Genomic DNA, 22,853 nt, shown 5'->3' with positions numbered 1-22,853 from the left:
CTGTCCTTAGGGTGGACCAATTTCTACCTCAGAGTGTTACTGGGTCTGAAGTGTACAGGGATCTTGTGTTTGTAAAAGATCCTCCTGAGTTTCTCAGATAGTCTAGAAATGTACTGTAGGGAATGACGATGTTGGGAATCCAGGGACCCTGGTTTCCAGTGACCCTAACACCTACAGAGTGACCGAGAGGGTCAACGACCCATGTGACCACAATGGCTCTCCTTCAGGTTGCTTTTAGTCCACTAGAGGATAAATACCTGAAACTCCCCACTAGTCAGACAGAACTGAAGAAGTGTTTTGGATGAGAGGTGAAACATCTTCAAGGATTTCAAGCAAGTCCAGTTGCCTTCTTTAGCACCTACAGTTTTAGATAGACAATTATCCACCCATCCATTTTCTGTAACCGCTTATCCTGTACAGGGTCACGGGCAAGCTGGAGCTTATCCCAGCTGACTATGGACGAGAGGCAGGGTACACCCTGGACAAGTCGCCAGGTCATCAGAGGGCTGACACATAGACAAACAACCATTCACACTCACATTCACACCTACGGTCAATTTAGAGTCACCAGTTAACCTAACCTGCATGTCTTTGGACTGTGGGGGAAACCAGAGCACCCGGAGGAAACCCACGCAGACATGGGGAGAACATGCAAACTCCACACAGAAAGACCTCTGTTGGCCACTGGGCTTGAACCCAGAACCTTCTTGCTGTGAGGTGACAGTGCTAACCACTACACCACTGTGCTGTCCATAGACAATTCTATGAAACAGAATATTTGGAAGCATGAAGATCCACCCATCTACTACTTGGTAAATGTAAAGAATAGTAATTATAAATGCAATTTATATAGCACCTTTCTCAATACCAAAGGCTGCTTTGGTGTTTTGGAAAAATAAAGATTAAAAACAAACAGTTGAATTTCCAGAGCACAAGTTATCATTGTCTTCTTGGGAACAACTGCTTCAAATGCCATAGAGATCCACCCAGCTGCCAAGCTGTACAAGCGCTGCATAAAGGGAGCATAGGCACTAGTGTTGTAGTGAAGCTCAAAACCAGAGTGTATCGAGACTGAGACAAGACCAAGACTTTGAGGGATCGAGACCAAGTCAAGACCAGGACCAGACCAGTGTATGTGAAGGGGGGCAGGGAGGGATGACAGCCATGAACAGTAATGAAAATGTAAAATTAACAATGAGTCACATGATTGGTTGCATTTGAAGCAGGAAGTTTTACATCCAATCACAGTAACAATGTTAATAAATAAAAAATAAATCAGACAGTGCACAGGCAATTTAGTGAAACACCTCCCATCCCCACCCCACCCCCAAGTTGTGGTCTTGACCAGTTTTGAAATAAAATCCTGACTCTTCTATGTCTGAGACCGTGACAAGACTGAGTAAAGATGTGGTCAATTCTGAGATGAGACCGAGACCTTCAAAAAGTGTTCTAGAAACCAGCCTTGAGACCAAGATCAGTCTCAAGTACTACAGCACAATTAGGCACATCACAGTACAAAGACTCAAGCAGCCCTGAGACTGCTCAAAATGATAGCATCACTCCAACCAATGCACTCATATCCATGGCCTTGCACACACAAGATCAAGGCCAAGAGAAATCCACTGCTCAAGCTTGGGTCCAGGGTTGCCAGGTTTCAGCAAAATTTCACCCCAACTGAAAAAGACCACATAAAACGACTGAAACTTGATCAAACAATGTGTGTGTTGTGTGACAAAATAAAGACAATAACTATGTTTAATGGGAAGAAAACAGAACAATAATTTTATTCACCTTCCTTGAAAAAAGAAGTCATGTCCAAAAGTTTATAAAAGCAGCTTTGAGACCAAAAGATTGCTGGTTTAATTCCCTGTACCAACAGGAATGGCTGAAGTGTCCTTGAGCAAGGCCCCTAACCCCCTGGTGCTCCAAGTATGTTGTATGTAGCTCTGGATAAGGGTGTCTGTAATGTAATGGACAATGCATTGATTTCTTGTCCTCGATCATTCATTGTCCTGTATCATTCTTACTCCAATTTGCATTTACAGATCTTTCCATTTGCCATGTTTTCCATTGCCTATGTTGGCTGAAACTGATAAGGTTTAACAATTCTTCTTGGCAACTCTGGTCTATTTTCAGTTCAACACTTTTTCTACGTGCAACCTTGTTCCAAAACTCGCCTAATTTGGTGTAAAAACCGTGACCTTGGCACCCCTTCTGGGGTCTGTCATGCCATTTTCCAATGTTATCAGTTTTTTAAAAATCATGTATTTATTTATTTATTTATTTATTTTTCTAAATTCTCTGCTATTTTTTTCTGCTTCACCATGGTGCAATACAAGATACTACGTCATGCTTCACGTGGTGGGCTTTCCCTGTTCGCGCAAGGCATTATGGGATACAAATTTGAAATAGGAGAAAAAAATGGAGGACATGAGTGTGCAAATTAAATGTGAAAGACCGACTACAGTATTGGAAAACAAGAAGAAAAGCTGTTATGTTACGAAGGAAAGGAAACGCAGGACCAAACTAATAAATATGGGCGCTCAGCGAGCACCTCGGTGTGATCAGCTGTTCGTTTAGCGACAGAATGATGGAACTGTCAGTGCACACTCAAAGGGAAACCTGTAGATGGCAGTAATGCAACACTGTGGATGCCAGCTGCCGTAAAACCCAAAAGAAGAAGGTAAACCTGTGCAAGCACACACACATGGACTTCCTCTGTCTGCTTGACTGCGCGAAGCGAGTGATTTCATGCACATTATTTGCTTTTATCACCTCAAATAACTTCCCAGCCACAGAATGGCCTGATATATATATATATATTTTTTAGATATTACAGAAATAAACATATCACAATGACCACGTTTCAGAGGGAACTAAATTTCACCAATTTTATGAAATCGAAAGGCCATATAACTTTAAAATAACAGGACAGAAGACAGGGCAGCACGGTGGTGTAATGGTTAGCACTGGCGCCTCACAGCAAGAAGGTCCGGGTTCGAGCCCCGTGGCTGCCAAGGGCTTTTCTTTGCGGAGTTTGCATGTTCTCCCCATGTCCGCCTGGGTTTCCTCCGGGTGCTCCGGTTTCCCCCACAGTCCAAAGACATGCGGGTTAGGTTAACTGGTGACTCTAAATTGAGCGTAGGTGTGAATGTGAGTGTGAATGGTTGTCTGTGTCTATGTGTCAGCCCTGTGATGACCTGGTGACTTGTCCAGGGTGTACCCCGCCTTTCACCCGTAGTCAGCTGGGATAGGCTCCAGCTTGCCTGCAACCCTGTAGAACAGGATAAAGCAGCTACAGATAATGAGATGAGATGAGAACAGAAAACGAACATGGACTGGAAAAGGAGAGATAAATGAGACCAAATGAAACCAGGAACTGGAATTGGATTATAATTATATAATTTCTGCGAAACATTACTATCATTATTTGACTTCTGAAGCTATCCATACCACCTCTTGAGTCAATCCGTGTGATCTAACTCCAAACCCAAGACTGTACTAGTACTTATTTTTTTTAATAAGTATTGGCCATCTGACACTTTTGACTGCTGACAATGATGAACTGGTGTATACACTACAACTCTGAACAGTGTTTTAAGAATCTACCCTCAGGGGAAATTAGAATTCTAGTTGAACTTTACTTTGGTATTGAACTACTAAAGTCAATTCTACGACTCCTGTATGGACACAAGCCTCTTAAGGAATACTTATAGTTGAGAGTAATTCACTGTGCACTTAGTCAATAACTTGGACAAGTCAATAGAAAACAAATACATCTTATTCAAAGTTCTCCCAATCTTTGACAGATGCAAACACTGTCTGAACTCCCGGTAGAGAAAATAGTCACGATCAAATCGTGAAAGCCAGACAAGGTGCTTTGTATAAAACAATATGTTAAAGGTCAGTCAGACCTGTGGGATATGATGATTTTTTTTTTTCATTCTCTGGCAAACCAATGATTTCTTTTTCCATTAAGATGCAACTACTGAGTTCTCACAAAAATGAAAAACGTATTAAAATGAATGTAGTAGTTCTCCATCTCAGCAAGATCATCATCCTGTTTCACAAATTCTATCATCACAATGACTTCAGGGGGCAGCCATGGCCTGAAGGTTAGAGAAGCAGCCTTGGGCTGGGTCCATATAAGTCCTCCATGTCCCTTGTTACTTGTGGTGTCCCCCAGGGGTCAGTTCTTGGGCCCTTCCTCTTCCTTATATACATTCTGCCCCTTGACCAAATTATGTGTAACCATGGTCTTCACTTCCATTGCTACGCTGATGACATTCAATTATATCTCACAACATGGAGGACCATCGTTATGAATAATTTGGCCAAGGGGCAGAATGTATATAAGGAAGAGGAGGGGCCCAAGAACAGACTCCTGGGGGACACCACAAGTAACAGGGGACATGGAGGATTTATATGGACCCAGTCCAAGGCTGCTTCTCTAACCTTCAGGCCATGGCTGCCCCTGAAGTCATTGTGATACAAATCTTCCTAGTCCTGGGTATGACTTTAAACTGTAACCAGTGGTGAATCTCAGGTCCAGGAGAACTTGAGTATTGGGGAAAGTGGAATTACCCCTTAATCACCATTGCTCCCAGGACTGCTCTGACCTGGAGTGGTAGCATCTGCCTGTGTTCCAGCTATTGTTTAAATAGTATATCACCAATAAGGTGCTGGCAACAGGGTGCTTTTTTGGTGCATTGTGGCAGATGAACCCAACAGGGTCAATGGCACACCACCCGATGGCATAATAATAAAATAATAATAAGTTACATTTATATAGCGCCTTTCTCAAACTCAAGGTCGCTTTACATAGGTCAGACAAAACACCAAAAAAAAAAAAAAAATGCGGAAGAGCCATTCAGATGGCCAATGGATGGCATCACTCAGCAAGTCAGTTGTTACTGTGGGGCAACTTCCATACCCATCAGGTCTGTGGTACTTTTGTGCACCACTTGGCATTAGGTCTGGAGGTCCAAAGAGACAACACGATGGGGGCATGACATAATTTGTCTTACCTTACTGTGCAAGGTGCTTCATTAGGAAAGGAGAAGAAGTCTGGTGCAGGCCTCATGGCCCATCTGCATTTTTGCACATCCTCATGAAGCAGTCATCATCCCTAGCGATGGACAGCCGACGATGATATCTCACGACATCATCCTCCCCCACTGACCCCCTACAAGTTCCCTCGATGACTGTCTATCAGACCTAAAGTTGTGGATGCAGAATAATTCTAAAACTTAACACAGATAAAACAAAGCATGCATATGAGCCCCAAATCTCCATTGTCCAAATCTTCTCGCTTTAGTCTTAACATCAGCAGTGCACTTGTTAAATCTTCACCTGTTGTCAGAAACCTTGGAATATTGCTCGACCCCTCGCTCAACTTTGATCCCCACATTAAATCCCTCACCAAGACTGCTTTCTTCCACCTCCAGAACATTGCCTGCCTTCTCCCCTTTCTTTCCAGTAGTGATGCTCAAACTTTGGTCCATTCCTTCATTATGTCCTGCCTAGATTATTGTAACTCCCTTCTCATTGGCCTCCCTACTAAATTCCTTCAAAGACTACAATACATTCAGAACTCTGCAGCAAGACTCATCACTCATACCAAATGATCTGCTCATATCACCCCCATTTTTTTTTTCTCAGCTTCACTGGCTACCTGTTCTGTCCTGAATTAAGTATAAAATCCTACTGTTCACTTTCAAAACCCTCCATAACCTTGCTCCTCCTTACATCCATGACCTTCTGACCCCTTATGCTCCACCCCGCTCTCTCAGATCCTCTAGCCATAATTTCCTTGCTGCTCCCTGCACCAGACTCTCTACCCTGGGTGGCAGGTCCTTCAGCGCCATGCCCCCCAAGCTCTGGAATTCCCTTCCTCAACCCCTCTGTAACTGCTCTTTCATTCCTTTTTCTTCAAATCTCATTTCAAAACCTTTCTGTTTCATAAACACTTCTCCTCCTCCACTACTCTTACCGCTCTTTAGCAACTTTTTTTTGTGGGTGTGTTGTTTTCTTTGACCTATGTAAAGTGACCTTGAGTTTGAGAAAAGTGCTGTATAAATGTCAGTCAAGTCAAAGTCCCTCTCACGCCAGGATCTGGTCTTCCTAAGCAGTCTCCTGTCCGAGTACTAACCCGCTCTTTGAGGCAGATAGATGCAGCACTAATCTCCATTTCCATAACCCTTGGCCTCTTGCCTGTACAGCGAGGGTTACAGTGGGGGGCTGGTCCTCTGGTAACCATGAGAGTTTGACTCCCTACTCACATCTGTGTTGCAGCGTGCCTTGCCAGATGGCAGTAGGTACCATTTTTATGATGGTCTTTGGTATGACCCAACTGCAAGTAGAACTCGTGATCTCCTGACTGAGAGGCAAACATGCTAACTACTAGGCCAACTTTTGGTTTATATAAACATAACTTATTATTTGGGCCTAAAGGGTCACTGGTTAGATTCCCTTGTCCATCAGGGAAAAAAATGTGAAGGGAGTTGAGTGAATAAACAGCACTTTCCCTCATGTGTATCATAGCTGAAGTGCCCGAAGGCATCTCACCCCCAACTGCTCCCCGGGTGCTGTAGCATAGCTGCTCACTGTTCTGGGTATGTGTATGTGCTCATTGCTCACTTGCATATGCATTGTGTGTGTCACTGCTTCAGATGGGTTTTAATGCAGATGAGGAGTTTCACTGTGCTTGAATACACATACATGTGACCAAATAAAGTCGTCGTCTTCTTCTTCAGCACATCCAGATGAGATAAAGGATGTGTTAGGTGCATGGAAATAGCATGCAGCTGGAAGATCAATAACTCGTTGTTTTGCAAAATTTTCATGTCGGGGGGGGGGGGAAGACATGCCAAACAAGCAAAAACCATGATGAAATGAGCCATGAGAAGAAAATTATATGCCTCTTCTTTGGCTTTGTAACTATGACAATGCAAGCTAACAAAAACAACTGTGTTAAAAAAAAAAACTTTGCAACTTTGGATAATCATAGTAGTGATAGGAAATATGATGCTACTATCATATTATGATTCAAATATTTGGGACATTTCTATGATACATAATATGTATCACGGTATATAGGTTTGCTGCCAACAAACTGCCAACAAAACATAAAAACAAAAAGAAAGTTTGATTTATTTACTTTATTATCTACAAACACACCATTTTTTATATTGAAAAACACACAGTATTAATAATAATAATAATAATAATAATAATAATAATAATAATAATAATAATAATGGGCATATCAGATGCTCGCTGGCTGTGCTGTGAAAATTGTCCATGCAGACGCTCATCTAAGTTTACAAACCTGTCGTTGCTTAACTCTTGAATATTTTCTATCGTGAATACTCTCATTAAAAAGTTTATAATTTCTGCTTTCCAAAGAAATGTATCTGGTTAAGATCTGTTCAGTACTTTGGGAGTAACAGCAGGCTGAATTCAGTACAACAGAGTAAAATCTCTGCTCACGTGACGTCAGGAAACTGCCGGTGCTTTTCTTTTTGAGTTACGGGAAAACAGTCCGGCTCATGCACTCTCTCTCTCTCTCTCTCTCTCTCTCTCTCTCTCTCTGTCTCTCCTGATGAAGGATTCAGCAAAATTTTCCGTCTGTTAGTTTTGACGTTATGATTCACGGGAGACTTTGAAGTGAGTTTTCATAGCTTTACCAACTTAATTTTTAAAATCAAACTGATTCCTGTAAATGAATATTTTAGAATATAACTGTAGTTGTTTTGATGAAAAATATTGAGATGTTAGTGGTCGGAATGATATTTAAAAAACTGGAAGTCAGAAACACGAGTGTCAATTTCAGTTCAGTTAATGGGGATTGTTTATTGGATGTGGCTCACACAGGTTTTTTTTTTTTTTTTTTTGAGGTTCGCCTTGAAAGCTGTGAATATTAATTGAAACAATAATTTAGATTATTTCATATAAACACTAGTAGGCCCTAATTAGAAATACAAAGGCCTACAGAGTACAAAGAGGGGATTAGAAATAATATTTTATTAATTGTTTACTAAGTTTACCAATGTAATGTTTTTTTATCAAATTAGCATAACTAATACTAATTAAATACAAATTTGCAAAATTGTTTTTTACTAATTTTTCAAGCTTTGTATTCAGTATACAACCATCTATGTGCCTGCCAGTTTCCATCTAAATATCTTGGAAAAAGAGACAAGTTATTAAGATTTTTTTTTTTTTTTAAATTGTGACACAATAATAAGGATGAAAAAACAGAAATCTTTTTTTTTTTTCACCCCTTTCGTATGAAACCCCTAAATAAGAGCTGGTCCAAATCAATTCACTTCATAAGTCACATAATTAATTGATGAAGATCCACCTGTGTGCAATCAAAGTGTCACATGATCTGTCACATGATGTCTGTATAACTCACCCTGTTCTGGAAGGACCCTGACTCTGCAACACGACTAAGCAAGCAACATGAAACCCAAGGAGCCTCCAAACAGGTCAGAGACAAAGTTGTGGAGAAGTATAGATCAGGGTTGGGTTATAAAAAATATCCCAAACTTTGAATATCCCACAGAGCTCCATTAAATCCATCCATTATCTGTAGCTGCTTATCCTGTCCAACAGGGTCGCAGGCAAGCTGGAGCCTATCCCAGCTGACTATGGGTGAGAGGTGGGGTACACCCTGGACAAGTCGCCAGGTCATCGCAGGGCTGACACATACGAGTAGAGACAAACAACCATTAAATCCATTATAGCAAAATGGAAAGAATATGGCACCACTACAAACCTGACAAGAGAAGGCCCCGCCCACCAAAACTCACAGACCGAGCAAGGAGGGCATTAATCAGAGATGCAACAAAGACACCAAAGATAACACTGAAGGAGCTGCAAAGATCCACAGCAGAGATGGGAGTATCTGTCCACGGGACCACTTTAAGCCGTACACTCCACAGAGTGGGCGGGGCTTTATGGAAGAGTGGCCAGAAAAAAGTGTCATAGCTTAAGAAAACACGTTTCGAGTTTGCCCAACAGCATGTGGCAGACTCCCCAAACACATGGAAGAAGATTCTCTGGTCAAATGAGACTGAAATTGAACTTTTTGGCCATCATGGGAAATGCCATGTGTGGCGCAAACCCATCACCCTGAGAACACCATCCCTATAGTGAAGCATGGCGGTGGCAGCATCATGCTGTGGGGATATTTTTCATCTGCAGGGACAGGAAAGCTGGTCAGGACTGAAAGAAAGATGGATGGAACTAACTACAGGGCAATTCTGGAGGAAAACCTGTTCGAGTTGGTCAGAGGTTTGAGACTGGGATGAAGGGTCATGTTCCAACAGGACAATGACCCTAAACATACTGCTAAAGCTACGCTGGAGTGGTTTAAAGGGAAACATTTTAAATGTCTTGGAATGGCCTAGTCAAAGTCCAGACCTGAATTCAGTTGAAACTCTATGGCATAACTTGAAGATTGCTGTACACCAACACAACCCATCTAACTTGAAGGAGTTGGAGCAGTTTTGCCTTGAGGAATTGGCAAAAATCCCAGTGGCTAGATGTGCTAAGCTAATTGAGACACACTCCAAGAGACTCACAGCTGTAATTATAGCAAAAGGTGGCTGTACAAAGTATTGACTTTGAGGGGATGAATACCTATGCACACTCCAGATTTCTGTTTTTTCATCTTAATTATTGTTTGTGTCACAATAAAACAACAATTTGCACCTTTAAAGTGGTCGGCATGTTGTGTAAATCAAGTCGTGCTAATCCCCCAAAAATCCATTTTAATTCCAGCTTGTAATGTGACAAAACAGGACAAACACCAAGGGGGATGAGCACTTTTGCAAGACACTGTACCATCACAACACCTATTCCTGATTCCTTGTCTTTATTATGACCCTGTGATGAATCGTAGGTTATTAGAAGTCCTACTGTATCAATTTTATGAGCTCAAGATTGACCAAGTAAATAAAGTCGAGAAGAGGAACAAATGAATCCAAGAAGGCAAAGGCGAGTTAATCAAGAAATGAACTGAGGCTGTGAGTGATGACACTCTGAATGAACTTGATTCAGTATAATTAAATTTTATTTGTAATAATACAGACAATGTCACACTGCAGATGTAGACGTAGATCCTTAATGAAGAAACCAGGGTTGGCAGTGCTCAGGAACCACTTCCTGAGATGACCTGAGGAAGAAACCTGTCTCAAAATGGAAGCCATCCTCTTCTGGTTGATAATGGAGAGTGACGATATAAATGTGCTCTTTTAAGAAAATGAGATAAAGGAGCTGCGATGAAGACTGGCTTTTTTTTCTGTTTTGATATCAAGCTGGCATAATGCCTCAGGCAAGTGACACTTCAGACACTTGACTCCAGGTGATATGCCAGTGAACATCAAAATAGATGATCAAAATAGATAAACCATTCATGATGACTTGTGTTAGAAAATGCCAATGTGGGGGGAAAAAAAAGCAGTCTTTATTGTAGCAGTGTTTAAGATGGTGCGTGCTAGAATGTGTCAGAAGTAAAGGAAGAAAGCAAAGTCCCATGACTACACCTGATGAAATGCTGTTGAAGAAACAAGGTCTGAAAAGATAATGCCTGCTATCTCATCTCATTATCTGTAGCCACTTTATCCTTCTACAGGGTCGCAGGCAAGCTGGAGCCTATCCCAGCTGACTACGGGCGAAAGGCGGGGTACACCCTGGACAAGTCGCCAGGTCATCACAGGGCTGACACATAGACACAGACAACCATTCACACTCACATTCACACCTACGGTCAATTTAGAGTCACCAGTTAACCTAACCTGCATGTCTTTGGACTGTGGGGGAAACCGGAGCACCCGGAGGAAACCCACGCGGACACGGGGAGAACATGCAAACTCCACACAGAAAGGCCCTCGCCGGCCCCGGGGCTCAAACCCAGGACCTTCTTGCTGTGAGGCGACAGCGCTAACCACTACACCACCGTGCCGCCCCTAATGCCTGCTATAAATTGTTTTAATAAACAATATACCATGGAGCAGTAAAGCTCGGTGAGATCTTCAAGATCCCCTTGACGAACTTCAATTAAAACACCACTATATTTTGTACCGCTGTGAATAATCTTAATGCTTTATTAAGCACAATATTCATCAGTCTCAGAAAGACCAACATTTGCTTTATGTAACTACTTTAAATTCTATATTATACTCAGCAAAAATAAAAACTTGACACTCATTATTTTTCAAATAGTGTTTAGAAACTTTTCTTGAAAGAGTTCTTGTTGTGATTATGGTTAAATGCATTGTCAAGGGCATTACGTCTCACATTCTTTCTACTGGTCGGGCCTACGTAGCACATGCGAGAGCACTGCACGCTAAAATCACGTTTCCACATGACACCAGTGACGTGACCTATTGATACACGTGCAATTGATCTCACGGTAGCAGAGTAAAGTGTCATCTCAGAAAAACAAGGTTTTATGGTTAATTATTCGTTAATTTGCAATGCCACGACTGTCAAACATTCAGCGTGAACGTGCCATTGGCATGCTGAATACGGGAACATCCGTCACTGACGTTGCGAGGGTTATGGGATGCAGTCGACAGACCATCCATAATCTCCAGACACGTCTCCATCAAACTGGCACCACAGCCGACCGTAAGGAACCCTCCACAGAACTTGCAGGAGCTTGGTGCCATGTTGGTACAAATATGGCGGCGCATTCCCCAAGCTGTGTTCAGACGCATCATCCAATCCATGAGGAGACGTTGCATCGCAGTTGTGAACGCCCATGGAGGACACACCCGATATTGACATGATTTCATTAAGTTGTGACTCACAGTTTTTGATCATGGACATTGTCGTCGCATTTCCGGTGGAACCGATTCCATGACAAACATGATCTGTATGCTATAGCATCTTTAATGACAAGATAATTGAATACAATCGTTATTTCAAACCTATTTTCCAAAATGTTCAAATTATTGACTTTGAAACGAGTGTAAAGTTTTTATTTTTGTTGAGTATATATGACTGTGTATTCGATAGTGTGATGCATGATTTGTGGGGAAAAAACACAAAATTTATAAAAGTGAATGGGGGTGTGTGGCACGATGGTGTAGTGGTTAGCGCTGTCGCCTCACAGCAAGAAGGTTCTGGGTTCAAGCCCTGTGGCCGGCGAGGGCCTTTCTGTGTGGAGTTTTCATGTTCTCTGCGTGGGTTTCCTCCGGGTGCTCCGGTTTCCCCACAGTCCAAAGACATGCAGGTTAGGCTAATTGGTGGCTCTAAATTGACTGTAAGTGTGAATGGTTGTCTCTTTTATGTCTCAGCCCTGTGATGATCTGGTGACTTGTCCAGGGTGTACCCTGCCTTTTGCCCATAGTCAGCTGGGATAGGCTCCAGCTTGCCCACGACCCTGCACAGGATAAATGGTTACGGATAATGGATGGATGGTCTAAATATCGGGGCGGCAATATTTAACAGTGGTTAATACTGTTATCTTGCAGCAAGAAGGTTCTGAGTTTGAACTTCATTGCCGTCTGGAGCCTTTCTGTCTGGAATTTGCTTGTTCCCCTTGTGTCTGCATGGGTTTCCTCTGGGTGTTCTGGTTTCCTCCCACAGTCCAAAGACATGCAAATTAGGTGTGAATGCGAGTGTGAATGGTTGTTTCTGTCTGTGGTAGCCCTGAGATAGATGATATTCAGAGATGGACTTTGAATACTGAGTTGCCATAATTTCACGAGGCCACCATGGTTTGTGATTTCTGAATACCGAATACTGGCTTGGGCAGTTAAATATTACAAAGACTTCTAAATTTTAAATTGAGAAAAAGCAGTTCTACTGACTTGCATTCCACACCACCATGCAGTTTCACTATGCAGAATTAGTGGAGTATTTTCTTGCCAGCTACAAGTATCAGTGGCACTTCGGGACCATGGCCCAAGTCAATAGACTATAAAAGGGTCCAGCTACTTCACACCTCCATGTGATCCATTAGTCCTGGTAGTCCTCTGTTTCAACAGAGAGGCTAAAAGAGGAACCTTCCATCTTGCCATTTCTTCTGAAGCACATACTCATGATAAGTTGCTCTACTTTTTTCTTCAACTGTGTCTTCTGTTGCTGTCTCTGCTTACTTAGCACCATGTGGAGCAATGTCTACTTTAAGATAAGCTAATCAATAAGGATGCTGATCCCCTAGTGTCTGCGGTCATGCAGAACCTTGAGGAGGGCACCGATCTGGGAGAGGAGAGCCGTAATGAGGTGTGCATGAGTGTGTCAGTGGACCTGGAGAAATCTACTGCACATGGGCAGAATACTAGAGAGGACCAGCTTGACTCTTGAGCCTGATGGAAATCAATGCACTCCTTTGTGTTATAGCCAGTTTAATTCAGCCACTGATATTTTTTTTCCCCTCCCTCCTTCTCAGGTGGCTTAGACGAGCATTTAATGATCCACCAAGAAAGGACGGGTAATCAATTTATTACAGGCTTAATGTATGTATCCACATCCAACCTTAATTAATATAAAGTGAGGAAGCTGCACTGACATGCAAGCTGTGCCACAAGGGGGATGGTGGTTAAGCAGCTATGTCAGGGAAAGGGATTTGTATCCATGCTGTTTTTTCTTCTTCCTCCTTAATTAAAAAAAAAATGAATTGTGTATAACAGAAAATGGAGATGGCGGCATGGTGGTGTAGTGGTTTCTGTGCGGAGTTTGCATGTTCTCCCCGTGTCCGCGTGGGTTTCCTCCGGGTGCTCCGGTTTCCCCCACAGTCCAAAGACATGCAGGTTAGGTTAACTGGTGACTCTAAATTGAGCGTAGGTGTGAATGTGAGTGTGAATGGTTGTCTGTGTCTATGTGTCAGCCCTGTGATGACCTGGCGACTTGTCCAGGGTGTACCCCGCCTTTCGCCCGTAGTCAGCTGGGATAGGCTCCAGCTTGCCTGCGACCCTGTAGAACAGGATAAAGCAGCTAGAGATAATGAGATGAGATGAGATGAGAAAATTGAGATTTATTTATTTATTTAGCAGGAGCATGAATTGAATTAAAAGAATGAACTAAAATCACAAAAAAGCATGGAAAATTTTTAATTACATTATCTTACATGAATCTATGAGCACAATTGGCAACGGTGACCTTCACAATTAATTATTGGCAGCCCTTCAAAAGATTGTGTGTATATAAAAAAAAAAAAACGTGAGTTGGCCTCGTGGTTAGTGTGTCCACCTCTCGATCTGGAGATCAAGAGTTTTACTTGCAGTCGGGTCATACCAAAGACCATCATAAAAATGGTACCTACTGCCATCGGGCAAGGTACGCTGCAATATAGATGCGAGTGGGGAGTCAAACTCTTGGGGTTACCAGAGGACCCGCCCCCCCACTGTAACCCTAGCTATGTAATAGGCGAGAGGCCGAGGGCTACAGAAACAGATCGGCGCCGCCTAATGCGCCATACGGTGCGGGAAGGACTTTAGACTTGGAAAGATTACTAAAAAGGGTTAGAAAAAATCCACCTTTTGGTGAAGTGGCTTCATTTCATATTGAAGAAAAAAAATCCAACTTTTAATTGAAATAAATTTATTCAGAGAAAAGCAGATCCCTCAACAAGAAATAATTTTCAACCAAAACACATGCCCTAAATATTGGCACCCCTGGAAATGATGGTGAACACAATGTAACTGAAGCATGTTTTCCATTTAAATTGTACAGCATGTTTGAGTTGATTGGAATGTGTAGGAACTTTCAAGCAGTAATCCATGACTTACTGATTAACTGGGGTTAGAATATATATATATATATATATATATATATATATATATATATATATATATATATATATATATATATTAGTGCTGTCAAAGTTAACGTGATAATAATGCGTTAACGAGATCTCAATTTATCGCGATTAAAAAAATAGTGCCGTTAACGCAAATTCTAATTTGGCCCTGCGAGTCACCCGTAGTTCCTGTTGAGGCTTGTCACGCGCTGCTTCAATAAGAGTACGTGTGAGTGATGGAGAAAGGCATAGACATATCAAATCAAGTCAAGTTTATTTGTATCGCGCTTTTAACAATAAACATTGTCGCAAAGCAGCTTTACAGAATTTGAACGACTTAAAACATGAGCTAATTTTATCCCTAATCTATCCCCAATGAGCAAGCCTGTGGCGACGGTGGCAAGGAAAAACTCCCTCAGACGACATGAGGAAGAAACCTCGAGAGGAACCAGACTCAAAAGGGAACCCATCCTCATTTGGGCAACAACAGACAGCCTGACTATAATATTAACAGTTTTAACAGGTATAACCCTCAACTGTCCTCATGGGGCCGTCCTTCACAGGAGCGGTGCGATAAAACTCCGACCAGACACAGGGCACCAGGATGGATCAAGCAGGTCCGAGGGGCAGAAGAGGCTAGCATCTCAATCCCAGGATCAACATGTAACTCAGAGGGACAGATTGGGGGGGGGGGAAGAGAGAGAGAAAGAAAACACGTTGTTAGGTATGCCCTAAAAATGACAAGTATTAAATCTGTGTGGTAGGCTCGCAGAGACGAGAGTCTTTACATCAGGCATAACACACAACAATGGCATGTTAATATGGTAAAATATATCATGACCTGCTCTGGCTGGATGCTTGATTGGGTGATGGGAGCACACTCCTCAGCAATGATGAGATGCAGATGGGACCCTTAGGGCTGGCCAAGACAATTCAGTTACATTTCACCGGGTCTGGGACATGCGACAGAATGTCTGACGGCCAATTCCCTGCAGGCTACGATAGCCAGTCGAGGTCTCCACCCTCTCCACCAAAAGATTTCCTGTTGACTCCATGTAACTCAGAGGGACAGATTTGGGGTGGGGGGGAGAGAAAGAAAACACAGGTTGTTAGGTATGCCCAATGTCACCTGAATAAGTAGGAACAGTATACATATTGCACAGAGTACAAGCAGGGACTCCGGCAACTAACTATGACAGCATAACTAAAAGGAGAGAGCCAGAAGGTAACACAGGCATGAGGGAGCCCCGGGACATAAAGCAGCCAGCCACTACACCGTCAACAAACTCGAGTGAGCAAGCGAGTGGGGACTGACAGCATCCATACATCCCAGTTTACCAAAACGCTCTGTCTGAGGATCCTCCAGATCTACACCTTTACCTCAAAAACACCATTAACAAAAGGCTTGACTAAACAGATATATGTTTTCAGCCTAGACTTAAACACTGAGACTGTGTCTGATTCCTGAACATTACTTGGAAGGCTGTTCCATAACAGTGGGGCTTTGTAAGAAAAGGCTCCGCCCCCTGATGTAGCCTTCACATATAAACATCCTCGCCGCCATATTGGATGGGGCAAAGTGGAGATTCTTCAACCGTCTCTGGTATAGCGTCTAGACAGTAGCCGAGAATAAAGATGCCTCATTCATGTGCTGCGTTTAACTGTACCAACAGGTTTACCGTCCAAACGAGATCACATGGAATTACCTTTCACAGGTGAGACTGGAAAAATACTTTTCAATACTGTTCCTTCAGTCTTCAGTTTCCCAGCTCATCTCCACCGGGGAGGTGTAGAGTTATAAGCAGTGAGAATTAGAGAATACAGTGCCACACTATGATGAACGTTTTTGAACGTATGATGAATGTTTTTATTTTTATCTGTTTTTTTTCTTTTTTATGGCAAATACTTCTCTTCAAAAGAAACTAATGAAGAGTAAAATAAAACATTTTTTTTATTTTCACAGTGATATGCACTTTATTTTTCATCCCTTGGTTTTCTCATCTAATATGGAAGTTATGGATGTCAGTGGCTGTGACAAGTTGTGTTATGCTCTGCAATAAAAAAAAAACAAAACATTGGTACAAAGCAAGCCCATTCACTTTGTTATGCTGATAAGAGAATTACAATGGTTTTTCATGTGACAAAAATGTGCGATTAAATTGCGATTAATGCGATTAACTATGACAGTTGCGACATTAATCGCGATTAAATATTTTAATCACTTGACAGCACTTATATATATATATATAAAAAAAAAAAATCTCCTTCTCACCCCCGGCGGGGGGGGTGGTATCCATGTCATCCTCAAGCTCGGGTCCTCTACCAGAGGCCTGGGAGTTTGAGGGTTCTGCGCAGTATCTTCGATGTTCCTAGGACTGCGCTCTTCTGGACTGAGGCTTCAGATGTTGTTCCTGGGATTTGCTGGAGCCACTCTCCCAGTTTGGGGGTTACTGCCCCAAGTGCCCCCACTACCACGGGGACCACGCAACCCTTGACCTTCCACATCTGTTCCAGCTGCTCTTTCAACCCTTGATACTTCTCAAGTTTCTCATGTTCCTTCTTCCTGATGTTGGCGTCAGCTGGGATCGCCACATCTATCACCACCACCCTCTTCTGCTCTTTGTCCACCACCACTATGTCCGGTTGGTTAGCCAGGATCTGTTTGTCAGTCTGGAAGCTGAAGTCCCACAGAATCTTGGCCCTGTTGTTCTCAGCCACCTTCTGTGGTATGGCCCATTGGGACTTGGGTATTTCTATTCCATACTGGTTGCAGATGTTCCTGTATACTATCCCAGCCACTTGGTTGTGCCTCTCCATGTACGCTGATCCAGCTAGCATCTTACACCCTGCTACTATGTGCTGGACTGTTTCAGGGGCTTCTTTGCACAGTCTGCATCTTGGGTCTGATCTACTCTGGTAGATCCTGGCCTCTATGGCTCTTGTGCTTATGGCCTGTTCTTGTGCTGCCATGATTAGTGCCTCTGTGCTGTCTGTCAGTCCTGCATTATCCAGCCACTGGTAGGATTTCTTGATATCAGCCACTTCCTCTATCTGACGGTGGTACATGCCATGTAGGGGTTTGTCTCTCCAGGTTGTCTGTTCCTCCTCCTCCTCTGCACTCTCTTCAGGGTTCTGCTGCCTGAGACATTCACTTAGCAGTTCATCCTTTGGGGCCATCTTTCTGACGTATTCTCGGATTTTCGATGTTTCATCCTGGACCGTGGTCTTGACGCTCACTAGCCCTCGGCCTCCCTCTTTCCGCTTAGTGTATAGTCTCAGCGTGCTGGACTTGGGGTGGAACCCTCCATGCATGGTGAGGAGCTTTCTAGTCTTGATATCTGTGGCTTCTATCTCCTCCTTTGGCCAGTTTATGATACCAGCGGGGTATCTGATGACTGGTAGTGCGTACATGTTGATGGCTCGGACCTTGTTTTTACCATTCAGCTGACTTTTCAGGACCTGCCTTACTCTCTGGAGGTATTTGGCTGTGGTTGACTTCCTTGTGGCCTCTTCATGGTTTCCATTAGCCTGTGGGATGCCAAGGTACTTGTAGCTGTCTTGGATATCACCTATGTTGCCCTCTGGTAGGTCAATCCCTTCAGTCCGGATCATCTTGCCTCTCTTTGAGACCATCCGGCCACACTTGTCCAATCCGAATGACATCCCTATGTCATCGCTGTAGATCCGGGTGGTGTGGATCAGCGAGTCTATTTCTCGCTCGTTCCTGGCATACAGCTTGATGTCATCCATGTAGAGCAGGTGGCTGATTGTTGCCCCACTACGGAATCGGTACCCGTAGCCGCTCTTCGTGATGATCTGACTGAGGGGGTTCAGGCCTATGCAGAACAGCAGTGGTGATAGCGCATCTCCTTGGTATATGCCGCACTTGATGTTGACTTGGGCAATGGGTTTTGAGTTGGCCTCTAGGGTTGTCTTCCACATTTCCATTGAGTTCTGTATGAAGGTCCTTAGGTTCCTGTTGATCTTATACAGTTCCAGACATTCCAGTATCCATGTGTGTGGCATTGAGTCGTAGGCTTTCTTGTAGTCAATCCAGGCAGTGCACAGGTTGGTCTGTCTCTTCTTACAGTCTCGGGCGACTGTTCTATCGGCCAGTAGCTGGTGCTTGGCTCCTCTGGTGTTACTGCCAATTCCTTTCTGTGCCTCGCTCATGTATTGAGCCACATGCTTACTCATTTTTGCCGCAATGATGCCTGACAGGGCCTTCCATGTTGTGCAGAGACAGGTAATTGGCCGGTAGTTGGATGGGATGGGTCCCTTCTGGGGGTCCTTCATGATTAGGACTGTCCTGCCTTGGGTTAGCCATTCTGGGTGGGTTCCATCCCTCAGCAGCTGGTTCATCTGTGCTGCTAGGCGTTCATGGAGTGCAGTTAGCTTCTTCAGCCAGTACGTATGGATCATATCGGGGCCTGGTGCTGTCCAGCTCTTCATCTTTGACACTCTTTCTTGGACGTCTGCCATTGAGATGGTTACTGGTTCTTGTTCTGGGAGGTTGCTGTGGTCAGCTCTTAGGTCCACTAACCATTGGGCATCGGTGTTGTGTGATGCCTTTCTTTCCCATATGTCTTTCCAGTATTTTCCCACCTCAGCTCTTGGTGGGTCTGACCGGTTGTTGTTCCCCTGCCATTGAGAGTACACCTTGGCTGGTTCAGTGGAGAACAGCTTGTTTATTCTCCTGGCCTCTCCTTCCTTGGTGTATCTCCTCAACCGGGTGGCCAGAGCTGTTAGTCGCTGTTTGGCAGTTTCGAGTGCCTCTGGTATGGAGAGTGAGTTGTACTTCCTGGGCGCCCCTTTATTCACCATGTTCCCTTTCTGTAGTTCAGCTAGCTGGCTAACTTCTCTCCTTGCTGCCTTTATCTTGGCCTCTAATCGTCTCTTCCATGGTGGATACTGTTTGTTATGTCCCGAGCCCACAAGCATCTCCATGATTACTGTTGCTGTACTGTGTATCAGCTTGTTGGTCTCAGTGATGGTTCTTGTGGAGATTGTCTTCAGAGCAGCATTCACATCTACTAGTAGATCTTCTGAAGGTACTTGGCAACTCAGCTTCGGTATTTGTCGGGGGCTCCAGGTTTCCAGTTGGGTCACGATCTTCCTTCTCAGGTCAGCAGCTCTTGTGTTGAGGCTGTTAGCTGTTGGGGCTTGGTACCCAATCTCTGGTTGTGGGGATGATGACATCTCCCCGCTGACTTGTCTTCCTGGCTCCCCCTTGCCGTACATCGTTGTTGTATTTCATTAATCTCTAGTTGTGATAGCAGATTTCGATTATGGATCGGATTTGGATTATGGATGTTGGAACACTGGGCTAATAGCTGTTTCTTTGTTAGCCTTGATTGTGGGTTTCGAAGTATCCAATGGTCCCACATTCGCTGCATGTATCCCCTCTCTCTGGGATTGCTTGTATAGTAGCATTCCAGCAAATCCGTATTTTCTGTCCTCGTCCATTGATGTCTTGTTCCAGTAGCCCATTTCTCATCAGTTTGCCCTGGTTCCCTAGCAACTGACGCAGACCTTGTTGACCCGGGCGACGTCTGAGCCGGTCTTGTTCAGGAATGTTTTCACTCATTCCTGAGGTAGGCTGATATATCATGAGGGGTTTTGGATGATGTTTTGCCCCGACCGGGATTCGAACCCCGATCTCCTGCGTCGTAGTCAGTGAGCATTACCACTGTACTATCCAGCTGATAGTATATATATAAATAATAGTGTATATATATATATATATATCATTATCTCTAGCCGCGTTATCCTGTTCTACAGGGTCGCAGGCAAGCTGGAGCCTATCCCAGCTGACTATGGGCGAAAGGCGGGGTACACCCTGGACAAGTCGCCAGGTCATCACAGGGCTATATATATATATATATATATATATATATATATATATTTTTTTTTTTAAATTAGGTGACACGGAGGCCAAATTCCCTTAGTCTTCCATCAACATGGGAAAGATAAGAGACACACAAACCAAATGGAGAAGTGTGTTGACTTTCATAAGACAGGGAATGGTTCTTAAAAATAGTTACTCATCTGACAATGTCAATTTCTACTGTTAGGGCAAGAATAAAAAAAGTGGGCACCAACTGGAACTGGTACAAACTCACCTGGAAGAGGACCCACGCTTATTTTGCCCCCATGTACAGGGTAAAAGAGGCAAAAAAAAAAATCCCCAAGGATCATTGTTAGTGAGTTACAAGAAAAAGTAAAATCTTGGGATTTCCAAGTCCCCAAAACCACTATCAGACTCCACCTCCAGACTAACAGATTATTTGCAAGGTTTACCAGGAAAAACAACAACAACAAAAACCTCTCAGTCCCCTGACCTGAAAACCTGTGGGCAAGAGAGGGCCGAGGACCCTGGTTGATCTGGAGAGATTGTATAAAGAGGAATGGGCTCAGATGTTCTGCTATGTATCCCCAACCTTATACAGTAAAATGTGATAAGAGAAGAGTGCTGTTTTGTTGGCAAAGGGAGGTTGTACATGTTGTTGTGTTTTGTTTTGTTTTTTTTTGCAAATCATTATTTCTTGATGAGGGATTTGTTTTTCTCTCTCAATAAATTAATTTCAATGAAATGTTGGAGTTTTCTCATTTTTTCAGTGTGAGTTGAAGCTACAGACGTGGACAAATTTGTTGGTAGCCTTACAGCTCATTGAAACAATGCTTTATTCCTCCTGATGAGTCATGAAATTAAAAGCAATTTTCTCATGTTTACTTGCAGGCCTTTGGTATGTCATAGGGTAAAGCGAAAAAAAAAAGTATGAAAAGAAATTATTTATTGTTTAATTTACAAAGATGGTCTCAAATAACCTGGACAGATTTGTTGGTAACCCTAGAAAAGATTATAAATAATTGGATTATAGTGATATTTCAAACTAATTGTTCAACCTTAATTAGTATCACAGGTGTCTTAAATTTTGTATTCAGTCTATTTAAACAGAGAAAAGTCATCTCGTTAAACATGGACCAGAGAAAGCAAAGGAGAGAGTTGTTTGAGGAGATCAGAAAGAAAATTATAGACAAGCATGTTGAAGGCTATAAGACCATCTCCAAGCAGCTTGGTGTTCCTGTGACTACAATTGCAAATCTTATTAAAAAGTTTCATTTCCATGGGACTGTAGCCAACCTTCCTGGATGTGGCGTAAGAGGAAAATCGACCACAGATTAAACAGAAGGATGGTGCCAATGGTAGAAAAAGAGCCAAGGATAACTTCCAAACAGATAAAAGTTTAACTCCAAGGTCAAGGTACATCAATGTCTGACTGTACCATCCGCCACTCTGCACGACAGCGGGCTTAATGGAAGAAGACCCAGGAGGGACCCCATTGTTGAAAGAAAAACTGAAAAAGGCTGGACCGGAATTTACTAAAATGCATATTGACAAGCCACAATGCTTCTGGGAGAATGTGCTTTGGACAAATGAGACAAAACTCAAGCTTATTGGCAAGTCACCTCAGCTCTATGCCTACAGAAGAAAAAAAAACGAAGTTTTTAAAGAAAGGAACACCTTACCTACCGTGAAACATGGAGGAGGCTTGGTTATGATTTAGGGCTGCTTTGCTGTGTCTGGCATAGGATGCCTTGAATCTGTGCAGTGCACAATGAAATCTCAGGAGTATCAAGGAATTCTGGAGCGAAACATACTACCCAGTGTCACAAAGCTCTATCTCAGTCACAGGTCATGGGTCCTACAACAGGATAAAGATCCAAACCCCACAGCTAAAAGTATCCAAGAATGGCAAAGAACAAAACTTTGGACTATTCTAAAGTTGCCTTCTATGAGCTCTGATCTGAATCCTATCGAACATCTCTGGAAAGAGGTGAAACATGCAGTGTGGTGAAGACACCCTTCAAACCTGAGACAGCTGGAGCAGTTTGCTCAGGAAGAGTGGGCCAAACTACCTGTTGGTAGATACAGATGTTTCGTTGAGAGCTAAAGAGATCACTTGTTCGCAGTAATTGCACCATCATTTTTATCCATTCCATTTTCATTGGTTTTGTTATATAAGATATTCAGTTGAATCAAAAGCATAGTTAAAGTTGTGTTTAACATGCAATGAACAATGAGGGGATTATT

Source organism: Neoarius graeffei, chromosome 11 (genome assembly GCF_027579695.1).
Source record: "Neoarius graeffei isolate fNeoGra1 chromosome 11, fNeoGra1.pri, whole genome shotgun sequence".
Lineage (NCBI taxonomy): Eukaryota > Metazoa > Chordata > Actinopteri > Siluriformes > Ariidae > Neoarius > Neoarius graeffei.
Note: the sequence above shows the minus strand (reverse complement) of the source record.